The sequence below is a fragment of the Triticum aestivum genome, chromosome 4B (assembly GCF_018294505.1).
Source record: "Triticum aestivum cultivar Chinese Spring chromosome 4B, IWGSC CS RefSeq v2.1, whole genome shotgun sequence".
Taxonomy (NCBI): Eukaryota; Viridiplantae; Streptophyta; class Magnoliopsida; order Poales; family Poaceae; genus Triticum; species Triticum aestivum.
The window spans coordinates 205,738,943-205,753,068 of NC_057804.1; positions in this window are offsets into that span (position 1 = coordinate 205,738,943).

A 14,126-nucleotide genomic window follows, 5' to 3' on the forward strand; every position below is an offset into this window, starting at 1 on the left:
GGGCGGCGGTGGAGGCGAGGTCAGCGAGGAGCTGCGGGGCGGAGCCCAGCGGCGGTGCGAGTCCAGCGGGGCGCGGGGCAGAGCCCGACGGCAGTAGAGAGTCCGGCGGGGCGTGAGGCGGAGCCCGACGGCGGTGGCGAGGCAGGCGCGGCGACGGGGAGCGCGGGGCTCGAGGATGCGGCAGCGGCCTAGGCCGGCGCGGGCGGCGAGGCGTGACAGGAGGCGGGGTTGCCGGCGGGCAGGGACGACGGGGCACGGGCGGCTCTGGCGGGGCAGCGCCCGCGGGCGACAGTGGCGGCGGGATGGGCCCCGCGGGGCCGATCCGGGCCCGGCGGGCCTGGCGCGGTGGGGGGAAGCGACGGGACAGGTGGCGGCCAGGGGTTGGAGGAGAGCGGCGGCAGATGCGACGTGGCGGCTGCCGATTGGATGGAGAGACATGGACGGCGGACATGTCCGGTGCGGTGGATGTGTCCGGCGGCTGGAAGAGAAAGATTACTAGGGTTTGCACCGCGAATTTCGTGGGGAGGGACCTATATATGAGGTACGGTTTTCACCCACATGATCATGATCGAACGGCCGAGAGCATGGAGGGGGTTTGGATGGGCTAGTGGGCTGTGGTGGAGGGGTGCTGGGATGCAAAGAGAGAGGGGTTTCAGGCTACGCGTTTAACCGTTGGGGCATCAAACAACCTCCAAATGGAACAAAATTTGACGGGCGGTCTACCGATGCTATACCAAGGCCACTCGGCAAATCTCGGTCCATTCCGAGAACGTTTTTATCCCGCTCACGAAACAAGGTCTGAGAGGGGGCGACGGGGCACAGCGAGAGTGTCGGATTGCGAAACAGACAACAGAGAGAACCGGCGGAACCCAAACGGATGCAAGTTTTGGAAAACATGCATATGAAATGCAGATGCTGACATGGAAAAATGCAACACGCAGCAAATGACATGGGAACAATGACGAATAGCAGGAATACACCTGGTGCATCAAAACCGGGGCGTTACACATGGGCCCCCTGATGCTCCACCGACCTCAACTCCAACTCCATATATTCTGTTTCGCGGAGAAAAAAATCAGAGAGAAAGTTTCAGTGCATTTTACGATACATAGCCGCCGCCAAGCCCTAATCTCTCTTGGGAGGGCTGATCTGGAGTCTGTTCGGGGCTCCAGAGAGGGGGATTCCTCGCCGTCGTCATCATCATCCTCCATCACCAATTTCATGATGCTCACTGCCGTGCGTGAGTAATTTCATTGTAGGCTTGTTGGACGGTGATAGGTTGGATGAGATTTACCATGTAATCAAGTTAGTTTTGTTAGGGTTTGATCCCTAGTATCCACTATGTTCTGAGATTGATGTTTCTATGACTTTGCTATGCTTAATGTTTGTCACTAGGGCCCGAGTGCCATGATTTCAGATCTGAACCTATTATGTTTTCATGAATATATGTGTGTTCTTGATCCTATCTTGCAAATCTATAGTCACCTATTATGTGTTATGATTCGACAACCCCGAAGTGACAATAATCGGGATACTTCTCGGTGATGACCCTAGTTTGAGGAGTTCATGTATTGACTATGTGCCAATGCTTTGTTCCGGTACTCTATTAAAAGGAGGCCTTAATATACCTTAGTTTCCACTAAGACCCCACTGCCACGAGAGGGTAGGACAAAAGATGTCATGCAAGTTCTTTTCCATAAGCACGTATGACTATATTTAGAATACATGCCTACATTACATTGATGAATTGGAGCTAGTTCTGTGTCACCCTATGTTATAGCTATTACATGAGGAATTGGATCTGACATAATTATCCATCACTGATCCAATGCCTATGAGCTTTTCACATATTGTGCTTTCCTTATTTACTTTTCCGTTGCTATTGTTACAATCACTACAGAACTATTATCTTTACTTTTGCCACTATTACCATTACTATGATACTACTTTGCTACTAAATACTTTGCTGCAGATACTAAGTTATCCAGGTGTGGTTGAATTGACAACTCAACTGCTAATACTTAAGAATATTCTTTGGAGCCCCTTGTGTCGAATGAATAAATTTGGATTGAATACTTTACCCTCGAAAGCTTTTGCGATCCCCTACACTTGTGGGTTATCACCGGTCTTGAGTCCAAGTTCGCCGGCCCCCAGCCTCACGCCGGGCTCCCCTCAAGATTCACTGGAGCGCCGCGGTGGCACGAACCACCGGCATCCTCGACCCGAGCATGACGGCGTGGGGTCCGGTCATAGCCACCACTGCTCGAGCTCTCATCCGAGGAAGAGCTTCCATCGCGGGAGGAGGAGCGCACGCCGCCAAGACCAAGCTCACCATCACCACCTTCGTCATCGCCGCCGTTCTCCGGGTAGCACCCCAAGCGGCGGCCGTCCTCCCTGAACACCCTCACAGAGAGGGTCGCCAGGCCGTCGTACTTGAAGTGGACGGTGCACCTTCCGCCCGGGCCACGCGCGTGTGAGAAAGTCTGCCAGCCACGGGTCGGGACCATACTGCCAGAGGCGGCAACCTCGGCGCTGACCCACGAAGCTCTACTACAGCAGTCGTCGGCCTGTAGCCAGAGACCGTCAAGCCCCGAGGAGGGAAGCTTGCCGGAGAAGAAATGCGGAAGCTCGAGCAAGGTGTCGGCCGGGCTCCTCGACCACACCATGAATTTAGGGAGCACGTCCAGTGAGGAGAAGCGCGGCCGAGGCGGGTGCACGATCATGGCGCGCCTCCCGTCGTCATGGGGGCTGCTCCGAAGCGGTGGCCCGTGCCGCGAGAAGAGGTGCCATCGCGGGCACCAAGAGGAGTTCCGGCTCTGGGGGGTACGCGCTCGCACCCCCGAGGGGCCGCCGCATGGAGCCGCGGGATGCTTGCGGGGAGGACCACGACCTCTCTTGGGAGGCAGGGCAGCAGACCCCTCCCTGGAAGCCTTCCCCTTCTCGGCCGCTGAAAACCTCCTCGGCGACGCCATGGGAGCAAGATGGAGAAGAGGAGAAGTAGGCGGAAGCAAGACGAGGGAGAGATAGGCGAGGGGTTCTGCCCCTCCCTCTCATTTACAGCCAAGGGAGGCCAACCGCCGGCCTCTATGACCTTGTGCCATCATGAACTTCTACATGCCGCATCATCCCGTCAAGTCAAATGGTGGCTGAGGCAGCGTGGGGAAGCGGAGTCACCCACGTCTCATCAATCTCCATGCGTCATCAAGGCTGCAGGCGGTTAGGGCCCGCGGCGCTCCGCACTTGCCCTTTGGGTTTGCCTGGAAGCCTAGCCCGAGTGCGCCTTGGGCCCGGGGGCCCTGCCTGCCTGCGGCCCACCACGTGGCTCCATCGATGGCCTGGTATGACCCAGCTTCAACATCAACAGCACAAGACCCTCGCGAGGGGACATGCCTCGCGAGGCGGACGACAACAAAACCCCCGAGGGAATCGACCTCTTCAGGCTAGCTCCCGAGGGGCGGAGAGTTCCATGCAATGTTTACCCACGAGGCTCAGCTGACGTGTGTCATGACAACCGAGGCCAGGAGGGTGCCAAGAGGGCGAAGAGCACATGTTTCCTCTTCGGTGCAAGGGAGGCAAGCCACAAGTGCGGAGTGCCAGGGAATCAGCCAAAGGTTTCCATTCTGGTGCAAAAAACCAAGACCGCCAGAACGGCAGGACGGGGGTTGTTGGTGTCAAAACCGGCGGATCTCGGGTAGGGGGTCCCGAACTGTGCATCTAGGCGGATGGTAACAAGAGACAAGGGACACGATGTTTTACCCAGGTTCGGGCCCTCTTGATGGAGGTAAAACCCTACGTCCTGCTTGATTAATATTGGTGATGTGCGTTACAAGACTGGATCTACCACGAGATCAAGGAGGCTAAACCCTAGAAGCTAGCCTATGGTATGATTGTTGTTCGTCCTATGGACTAAAGCCATCCGGTTTATATAGACACCGGAGAGGGCTAGGGTTACACAAAGTTGGTTACAATGGTAGGAGATCTACATATCTGTATCGCCAAGCTTGCCTTCCACGCCAAGGAAAGTCCCATCCGGACACGGGACGAAGTCTTCAATCTTGTATCTTCATAGTCTTGGAGTCCGGCCGACCATGATAGTTCGGCTATCCGGACACCCCCTAGTCCGGGACTCCCTCAGTAGCCCCTGAACCGGGCTTCAGCGACGACGAGTCCGGCGCGTATATTGTCTTCGGCGTTGCAAGGCGGGTTCTCCTTCAAACTTCATGTTCCTGTCGAGTAGTGTCCAGCTTCCTTATAAATGTTGTGCTCCTTGGCTTCTACGCCCAATAATGGCCTTCTTCCACGTGTCGTATGAATGCGAAAAGCTAGGGTATTTTTACATTTTACCCCCTAGCCGTGCGAACGAGCCGCCTATAAGAGAGGCGAGGATCTAGATCCAGCTCACACCATCCTCCATTCGCAAGTTCTCATCGAAGCGCTTCTGACAAAAATCCATTCCATCATGGATAGTCGACGCGGCTCCTCCTCTCGCGCTCCCAGCCCTAAGCCAGGAGATTGGGGGAGATGCTCAGTTCCACACAGCGAGCTAGTGGCGCTCCAAACCGAGGGATATCTTCCCCCAGCTTTCATGGTTCCGGTTCGAGCCGGACTGGCCACCTTCAAGGGTGGAAAGCAGGCGGAGAGCGTCCCCAACCCTTCCAAAGGAGAGCGGGTATGCTTCGTCCCTTATCTAATAAGGGGACTCGGATTTCCCATACATCCGTTTCTCCGGGGGCTCCTGGAGTTCTACGGACTCCAGCTTCACCACCTCACACCTGCCTCCATTTTGCACATCGCGGGCTTTGTAGCTCTTTGCGAGCTGTTCCTGGGCATCGAGCCCCATTTTGCGCTGTGGAAGAGATTGTTTTGCCTTGTACCCCGTTCTTATGAGGGGTCGATATATCAAGTGGGCGGAGCCGAAATATGGCGCATCGCCGGGACCGGATATCTATCCGGCACCCCGAAGAAGGCGTCCGAAGACTGGCCTTCGGAATGGTTCTACATGGAGGACGCCCCTCTGCCGGATCCAGTTCGGATCGGCCTCCCGGAGTTCAGCAATGCTCCCTTGAAGAAACGCCTGAGTTGGCGCCCGCGGAGCCCTCAACGGGAGGATGATGGGAGCGTCCATTATCTGATGGGCCGGATTAGGTTACTGGCCCACTCCGGATTGACCATGATTGGAATCATGGCCACGTGCATTATGCGAGGGGTGCAGCCACTCCAATATAGGGGCCACCCTATGTGGGATTTCAACGGGGAAGACGACGCCACCCGTCATGGCCGCAGAGGGCCGAGCTCGGCAGCCGATCTGGCAAAGATCCTGTCCGGCTTGTACAAGGGGGAGGAGGAGGACTTTCTCCGCACGAATCCATTGAACGGATTCTCCATGAATAACCCTCGGAGCTGGGTAAGCGGACGTTTATCTACCCGATCCATACTTCCAAAGTCAAGTATTTTACTTTGTGATTTCGACGCAGGAGCTGCGCCGGGACGTGGAGGGCATACGAAGCCTAACTCCACAGCCCGAGGATCCGGAACGATCCCTTGATCCGACCTCCGAAGAGGATCCGGACATAAAGGTGGAGCTGATTGACGGGGTGTTCCACCAACTTAGCATGGACAATGCCCTAGTCGCCATTACGGCTGACTACCCCGGTTTGATTCCGGCCTCCCAGGTGACTACGACCGAGGTCTTGACACCATCATTTGATCCGTGCTCAATTCTGACCATCCTATACTGATGGTGCATCGCAGGAGGTGCCTTTAAGGCGGGAAGCCGAACCTGCGGCGGCTGACCAGCAAGGGTCAGTTCGGCCCAGCAGGCGGAAGAGGAGTGCGACGCAAATCGAAACGTCGCCGCAACGGTACGGCGCACCGTTGTTTTTAAGGGAAGGATCCCTATGAGGTATATTAACGCTCATAACTTTTTCCAGGAGAAAGAGCGCTCGCCGGACAGTGTCCGGAGAGGTTGCCAATCAAGCCTCCGCCAGCCATGCTCCATCGCGTGGTCCGGAAGTGGAGGCGAACACAAGGCAAGAGCCGGATGCTCCTCCGACGGAGGATGCCGACAGGCTGTCCGCCACCCGGTCTGAGGTGGAGAGCGCCATGAATCACAGGCGTCGCCGGACAGTTCTTCGTGACGCGTGTTTCTCCCCGGAGGCGTTGAATGCCTTTGATGCGGGAAACGCGCACCTCCGTGCTGCTCAAGATGGTTTAACCAGAGCCACGGAGCAGTATGTGAAGGACATACGGGTAAGTAATTTTAATAGTTATATATGCTAGTAGCCCCCGAGACTTAAAATAGTTAAAATAACTGATTTAAGGATCATTTATTATGCAGGATCTTACGGAGAAGAATACCCACCTGTCCCAGGAGCTCCAAGAGTGCAAGGCCCAACTTGAGGCCGCACTAGCCACCACAGGGGGAGCCACAGAGACCCCCGCTGGTAATACGTACTTCGAAAAGATAAGTAGTTAACAAAGTGCGGCGTGTGCGTAAATCTGACAATAATATTGCAGAGGGCGCCGGACTAGATCCGGACAAGCAACAGCTACTGCGTCAGCTAAAGGCCGGCGAGAGGGTGCTTATGAAGGTGCAGCAGGAGAGAAACAAGCTCCAAGATGCCCACACCCAGCTAGGAGAAGAGCTGAAAGGTGTTCGGGCCCAGCTGTCTGGCTCCGTGAAGGAGAATCAGCGGCTTCGTCGCGGCATTTATAGTAAGTGCTTGAGCAAATTCCTTTGAAAAGAAGAATTCGGCGAGGAAGTCGATTGACAGAAATGTGTCTTTAGGTGTGCTCACAGGTCGCCCTGCGGAGGAAATGCCTGGTTCAACGGGTGACCAACTTCCCGAGCTGGTGCAACTGCTCGAACGTGTTCGGCAGGCGATGAGTGGCGTCGTTCAGGCTTTATGGCCTTCCGTCTCCCTACCCGAGGGCCTTGGAGGGCTTGCTGAGAAGCTTCAGGGAGCACGGCGATGCCTCCGTCTGTGGAAAATATCGGCCTGCCGTCAAGGCGCCAGGGAGGCCTGGGCCATGGTGAAGACGCGGTACCCGAAGGCTGACCCAAACCACATGGCCGAGGTCGGACCTGCGGGGCCTGATGGGAAGGAGATCCCTGTGAGCTTGATGTACGGCCAAGTAGAACTGGCCGCGAAATATTCCCAACAGGACTGTAAATTAGACAGCCTGTTAGATGGGATTGAAGAGGAGTACAATCAGTCAGTTTGACGATGTAATTTGAAATGACATGTAAAATGCCTTCTAGCCGGATTGTAGATCGTTTGTCTTTGCGGACCTTTTCGCTTCAACCTCGGGACCCAACAGTCCGGAGTGTGTCCGAATACCCTTACGGTTATAGAAGAACCGGGGCATGCGTGGAGACAAGGCGTCGGGGTCATAATTGCTTTATCAGACAAGTGCCCAACTAGCTATGTTATATTACATGGTTAGTAAGAAACATCTTCCAGGGAGAATAGTTCCGTTAAGGGTTCCTTTCCCTGGGAGGCATGCCCTAAAGTGCATGTCCGGACTGCGAAAATAGCAGAAAAAGCATCTGGGGGCAAATAAATAAGTAAGTAATAAATCATCTTTCAAGTCACCGACCGAATATTCTCTTAAGAACGCTAGCTTTCGGCTTCACCCAGTCTGAGGTACACATCCGGCTGACCCGGCAGTAACAATCGCAGAGGTGCTCCCTTTACCTCCTAGCCGAACAATCGGGAACGTAGGGGTAAGCACAGGAGCCAGGCAACCCAGCTTGGCCAAAACTTAAGTCATATCGATGCATATAATGGTGAATAAAAGGTACATGCGGAAGTATGACACATGTGTTGGGCATGAAGCCCGTATAAATAAGCTTCTGTTAAAGAAGCCCCCAGGTATAATGAGTGCTAGGAGCACATCAAGTGTGTGCGAACAATGCGCAAATCAGCCTATCAAAGGTATTGAAAAAAAGTGGGAAGAAGGAGGGGGACAAGAGACAGTGAAAATGTAAAAAGGTGGACGGAGGAGTGAGACGAACTCTGAGTCCGGCGTTAGGCGTAGAATCTTCGGAGACGGGCTGCGTTCCATGGGTTCGGCTCGAGTCGGTTGTCAGATGCGTTACGTAGACGGTATGCTCCGCCGGTCAGGACTTGGTCGATGATGAAGGGACCTTCCCACTTGGGCTTAAGTTTGTCCTTTTTCTTGTCCGGCAGGCGTAGAACAAGTTCGCCAACATTGTAAGCTTTGGCCCGTACTTCTCTGCTTTGATATCTTCGAGCCTGCTGTTGATAAAATGCGGAACGAGCTTTTGCCACGTCCCGCTCCTCCTCTAAGGCGTCCAAACTGTCCTGCCGATCCAGCTCGGCTTCTCTTTCTTCGTACATGCGCACGCGAGGTGAGTCATGAATTATATCGCAGGGCAGAACTGCCTCTGCGCCGTACACCATAAAAAATGGTGTGAATCCGGTAGTTCGGTTTGGCGTGGTCCGCAGCCCCCAGAGTACGGAGTCGAGCTCCTCTACCCAGTGCGTGTTAGATTCCTTGAGGGACCGCACTAGTCTGGGTTTGATGCCGCTCATGATTAGACCATTTGCTCGCTCGACTTGACCGTTAGTTTGGGGGTGATAGACTGAAGCGTAGTCGAGCTTGATGCCCATATTTTTGCACCAGAGTTTAACCTCGTCGGCCGTGAAATTCGTGCCGTTATCAGTGATGATGCTGTGGGGGACGCCAAAACGGTGTACTACCCCGGATATGAAATCTATCACAGGTCCGGATTCTGCCGTTTTAACCGGCTTGGCTTCAATCCATTTGGTGAATTTGTCCACCATGACCAATAAGTATTTGTGCTTGTGGGTTCCCCCTTTAAGGGGTCCAACCATGTCAAGCCCCCAGACCGCGAACGGCCAGGTGATGGGTATAGTTTTGAGGGCGGTGGGTGGCATGTGGCTCTGATTAGCAAAGAGCTGGCAACCGACGCATCGTTGGACTAAGTCCTGAGCATCTGCCCGGGCTGTTGGCCAATAAAATCCTGTACGGAAGGCCTTGCCTACAAGGGCCCGGGCTGCAGCGTGGTGCCCGCCGAGTCCGGCGTGAATTTCAGCCAGGAGATTTCGCCCTTCCTCTTCGGAGATACACCTTTGAAGGACTCCGGTTGTGCTTTTCTTATAAAGTTCTCCCTCATGGACCTTGTAGGCTTTAGATCGCCGAACTATGCAGCGGGCCTCATTTTGGTCTTCGGGAAGTTCCTGCCTAATTAAGTAGGCTAGGAATGGTTCCGTCCACGGGGCAATTACTGCCATTATTTCGTGGGCTGAAGGTGTTATTTCATTTGCTGAGCCGCCGATTGTGTCAGAATTGTCTGAGTTAGGTGCTGCAGCTGGCTCCGGATTGTTATTTCCGGACTCCTCTTCCCATAATACGGATGGCTTAAAGAGCCGTTCCAGGAAGATGTTTGGAGGGACGGCGTCGCGTTTTGCGCCGATGCGTGCTAACACGTCTGCTGCCTGGTTATTATCCCGGGCTACATGGTGGAATTCGAGTCCTTCGAACCGAGCTGACATTTTTAGGACGGCGTTGCGGTAAGCTGCCATTTTCGGATCTTTGGCGTCAAAGTCTCCATTTACTTGGGATATTGCGAGGTTTGAATCCCCGCGCACCTCTAGGCGTTGAATGCCCATGGAGATTGCCATCCGGAGGCCGTGTAGAAGGGCCTCGTATTCGGCTGCGTTGTTGGAGTCCATGTACATTATTTGAAGTACGTATTGGACTGTGTCTCCAGTTGGGGACGTCAAGACGACGCCAGCCCCCAAGCCAGCCAACATTTTGGATCCGTCGAAATGCATGATCCAATTGGAGTACGCGCCGTACTCTTTAGGGAGTTCGGCTTCGGTCCATTCGGCGACGAAGTCAGCCAGGACTTGCGACTTTATAGCTCGCCGTGGTTTGTAGGTTATGTCAAATGGTAAGAGCTCAATGGCCCATTTTGCAATCCTGCCCGTTGCGTCGCGATTGTTTATAATATCGTTGAGAGGTACTTCGGAGGCCACCGTTATGGAACACTCTTGAAAGTAGTGTCGCAGCTTCCGGGATGCCATGAACACCGCATACGCTATCTTTTGATAATGTGGGTACCGGGACTTGCATGGAGTTAAGACAGTGGATACGTAGTACACTGGTTTTTGAAGAGGGAATCTGTGCCCTTCTGTTTCTCGTTCGACGACGAGTACCGCGCTGACAACTTGATGTGTTGCTGCGATATATAATAACATAGGTTCGCCCAGGTTGGGCGCGGCCAGGACCGGATTTGTTGCCAGTATGGCCTTGATTTCTTCGAGTCCGGCCGTGGCGGCATCCGTCCATTCGAAGTGTTCGGTGCGCCGGAGGAGGCGATAGAGGGGCAGAGCCTTTTCTCCCAAACGGGAGATGAAGCGGCTTAGAGCCGCTACGCACCCAGTTAGTTTTTGTATTTGCTTGAGGTCTTTTGGGATATCCAATTGTGACAGAGCTCGGATCTTGGCTGGGTTTGCTTCAATTCCTCTACCGGATACAATGAAGCCCAAAAGCTTTCCGGCTGGTACTCCGAAGACACATTTTTCCGGGTTGAGCTTAATGTCATATGCTCGGAGGTTGTCAAATGTCACCCTCAAGTCGTCTACTAGAGTTTCGACGTGTTTGGTCTTGACGACCACATCGTCTACGTATGCCTCTACTGTTTTGCCTATCTGGGTAGCCAGACATGTCTGAATCATGCGCTGATATGTTGCGCCGGCGTTTTTGAGTCCGAAGGGCATTGTGTTGAAGCAGAATGGCCCATATGGAGTAATGAATGCCGTTGCGGCCTGGTCTTTTTCCGCCATCTTGATTTGATGGTATCCGGAGTATGCATCGAGGAAGCACAATGAATCGTGCCCTGCGGTAGCATCGATGATTTGGTCGATGCGAGGGAGAGGGAAAGGGTCCTTTGGACAGGCCTTGTTAAGGTCTTTGAAATCGACGCAGAGGCGCCAGGATTTGTCCTTTTTTGGTACCATTACTAGGTTGGCTAGCCAGTCCGGATGTTTGATATCTCTGATGAATCCGGCTTCTAAGAGCTTGGCTAGCTCCTCTCCCATTGCCTGTCTTTTGGGTTCGGAAAATCGCCGAAGAGCTTGTTTGACTGGCTTGAATCCTTTTAGGATATTTAGGCTGTGCTCTGCCAGCCTGCGTGGGATTCCTGGCATGTCTGAAGGGTGCCAGGCAAAAATGTCCCAATTTTCCCGAAGGAATTCTCGTAGTGCGGCTTCTACATCAGGATTTAATTGTGCCCCAATGGATGCCGTCTTTGTGGGGTCCGTTGGATGGACCTGAAATTTGACTATTTCGTCTGCTGGTTTAAAAGAGGTGGACTTGGACCTCTTATCGAGTATCACATCGTCCCTATCCACCATGGAGCGCAGCGCAGTTAGTTCCTCTGCCGCTAGGGCTTCGGATAATGCCTCTAGGGCCAGTGCGGCTGTCTTATTTTCAGCGCGGAGTGCTGTATCTGGATCACTGGCGAGAGTGATTATTCCATTGGGTCCGGGCATTTTGAGCTTCATGTACCCGTAATGGGGTATAGCTTGGAAGATTGTGAATGCCTCTCGCCCTAACAAAGCGTGATATCCGCTGCCGAATGGGGCCACTTGGAACGTGACCTCTTCGGACCTATAATTGTCCGGCGAGCCGAACACTACATCTAGTGTGATTTTTCCTGTGCAGCGTACTTCTCGACTAGGGATTATTCCCCTGAAGGTTGTGCTGCTTCGCTCAATGCGGCTCCAGTCAATTTCCATTTTTTGAAGGGTTTCCTCGTAGATGAGGTTTAATCCGCTGCCGCCATCCATGAGTACCTTGGTAAGACGAAAGCCGTCCACTATCGGACTGAGGACCAATGCGGCTGGTGCTCTAGCTGTTCGGAATTTAGGTTCGTCGCTGGCATTGAAGGTGATAGCCGTGTCGCTCCATGGATTTGTTGTTGCTACTTGGTAGACTTCGGCAAGGCTGCGGATTGTTCGTTTCCGCATGTTATTTGATGCGAAAGTCTCGAAGACTGTTAATACCGTACTGGTGCTGCTGGGCTGGTTGCCCGGGGCTAAAAAGCCTTCGCCACTTTTGGCCACCTGCCGTAATATCCAACATGCTCGAAGGCTATGTGTTGGAGTGGCGCCCTCCGTACTGTGGATTTTGCAGGGTCCGTTGAGCCATCCCTCCAGTACGGTTCCGTACCCTTTAGGGGTTTTTTGCTTTTTGGTTTTTAACCCAGGTGCTTGAGTATGACGCACCCTTTTATTTCGGACTGGGGTTGTATTCAGGGCCGGATTGTCCCAAAACCTAGTTTCGGTTTTCCAGGCACTCTCCATCGCGCAGTATTTTTGTACAATGGTCGCTAGGTCGGCGAAGCGTGTAACTTCGCGACGACTGATGGCGTTTATGATTCCCTTGTCCGTGCAATTGTTGCAGAAGATTGAAATCGCGCTTTCTTCACGGCAGTCCTTTATCCTGTTCATAACCAGGAGGAATCTGGCCCAGTAATGATGTACTGTTTCATCGGGCTCTTGCCGTATTTGAGATAGATCGCTTATGTTTGGGTGGGCGGGTGGAATCAAGTTCGGAACCCCGCCCGATCTGAGGCTCAAAGGCCAAGAAGCTTCCGGATTCGGAAGCTTGGTTTGCTGGACGCTTTCCAACAAATCTGGTCCGATGCCTGACTTTAGGTTCAGTATTTGATTAGCGTCCGTCCCTCCGCGGGAATCCGGCATGGAGGGATCGGGAATCCGGACATAGTTGGTTTTTAACATAGAAGAAGAGTCGCCGCATTGTTCCTCTACCACAACAACGTGGTGGGTAACCTGGGGAGAGTTAATTTCTCTCAGATCGGTTTTAAGCCCAATCTGATCGTAGTCGGTAGCGACTCCCAGGGCGGCGATGCGATCCAAGAGCTCGTTTACGGAGGAGAGCTCAATCGGATCTAGCTGCTCGGCGAATTCCGAGCTGACGTGAAGATCGCTTTTAATGACCTGAGAGGTCATTGTCGGAGCGGTGGCCGAACAGGCGGTCATAAGAAAACCGCCTAGCCGGATAGTCTGGCCGGCGGCCAAAGCTCCCTTGACGACGGTGCCGTCTTTAAAGACGGGAAAAGGCATCCTTCCTGATGGTGACGGCACAGAGGAACTCTCAATGAAAGCACCAATGTCGGTGTCAAAACCGGCGGATCTCGGGTAGGGGGTCCCGAACTGTGCGTCTAGGCGGATGGTAACAGGAGACAAGGGACACGATGTTTTACCCAGGTTCGGCCCCTCTTGATGGAGGTAAAACCCTACGTCCTGCTTGATTAATATTGGTGATGTGTGTTACAAGAGTGGATCTACCATGAGATCAAGGAGGCTAAACCCTAGAAGCTAGCCTATGGTATGATTGTTGTTCGTCCTATGGACTAAAGCCATCCGGTTTATATAGACACCGGAGAGGGCTAAGGTTACACAAAGTCGGTTACAATGGTAGGAGATCTACATATCCGTCTCGCCAAGCTTGCCTTCCACGCCAAGGAAAGTCCCATCCGGACACGGGACGAAGTCTTCAATCTTGTATCTTCATAGTCTTGGAGTCCGGCCGACCATGATAGTTCGGCTATCCGGACACCCCCTAGTCCGGGACTCCCTTAGGGGTCATCGATGAGCCCACCATGGCGTCACGACCAAAGGCTTTTCGCAGGCAAAGACTACTTTTGTCAGGATAAGCTGTACTACTTGTCCCCTTTCAAATCCGGCCGTTGTGGGATCCCATCCCGCCAATATTTGGGAAGAGGAGAAAGGCCATTATAAATAGGACTTAGCCACCACCATAGAGGGGGGAGGGATCCATTCTCACTCGACCACCTCACCAGCTCTCTTGAGCTCAAGAACACCCCACCTCCTGAGGCTAGCTCATCCATTGTACTACTTCATCCTCAGCCCATCGAGGCAATCCACCAAAACGCTGGAGTAGGGTATTACACCGCAAGGTGGCCCGAACCAGGATAAACTACTATGTCTCTTTATATCTTTGTGCTCGACGCGCTTGGCTTAGGAAGATTGCGAGTAGGCAGGCTGGGTAGGTTGAGATCTCCACACGCACCCCAGAGTTCGAAC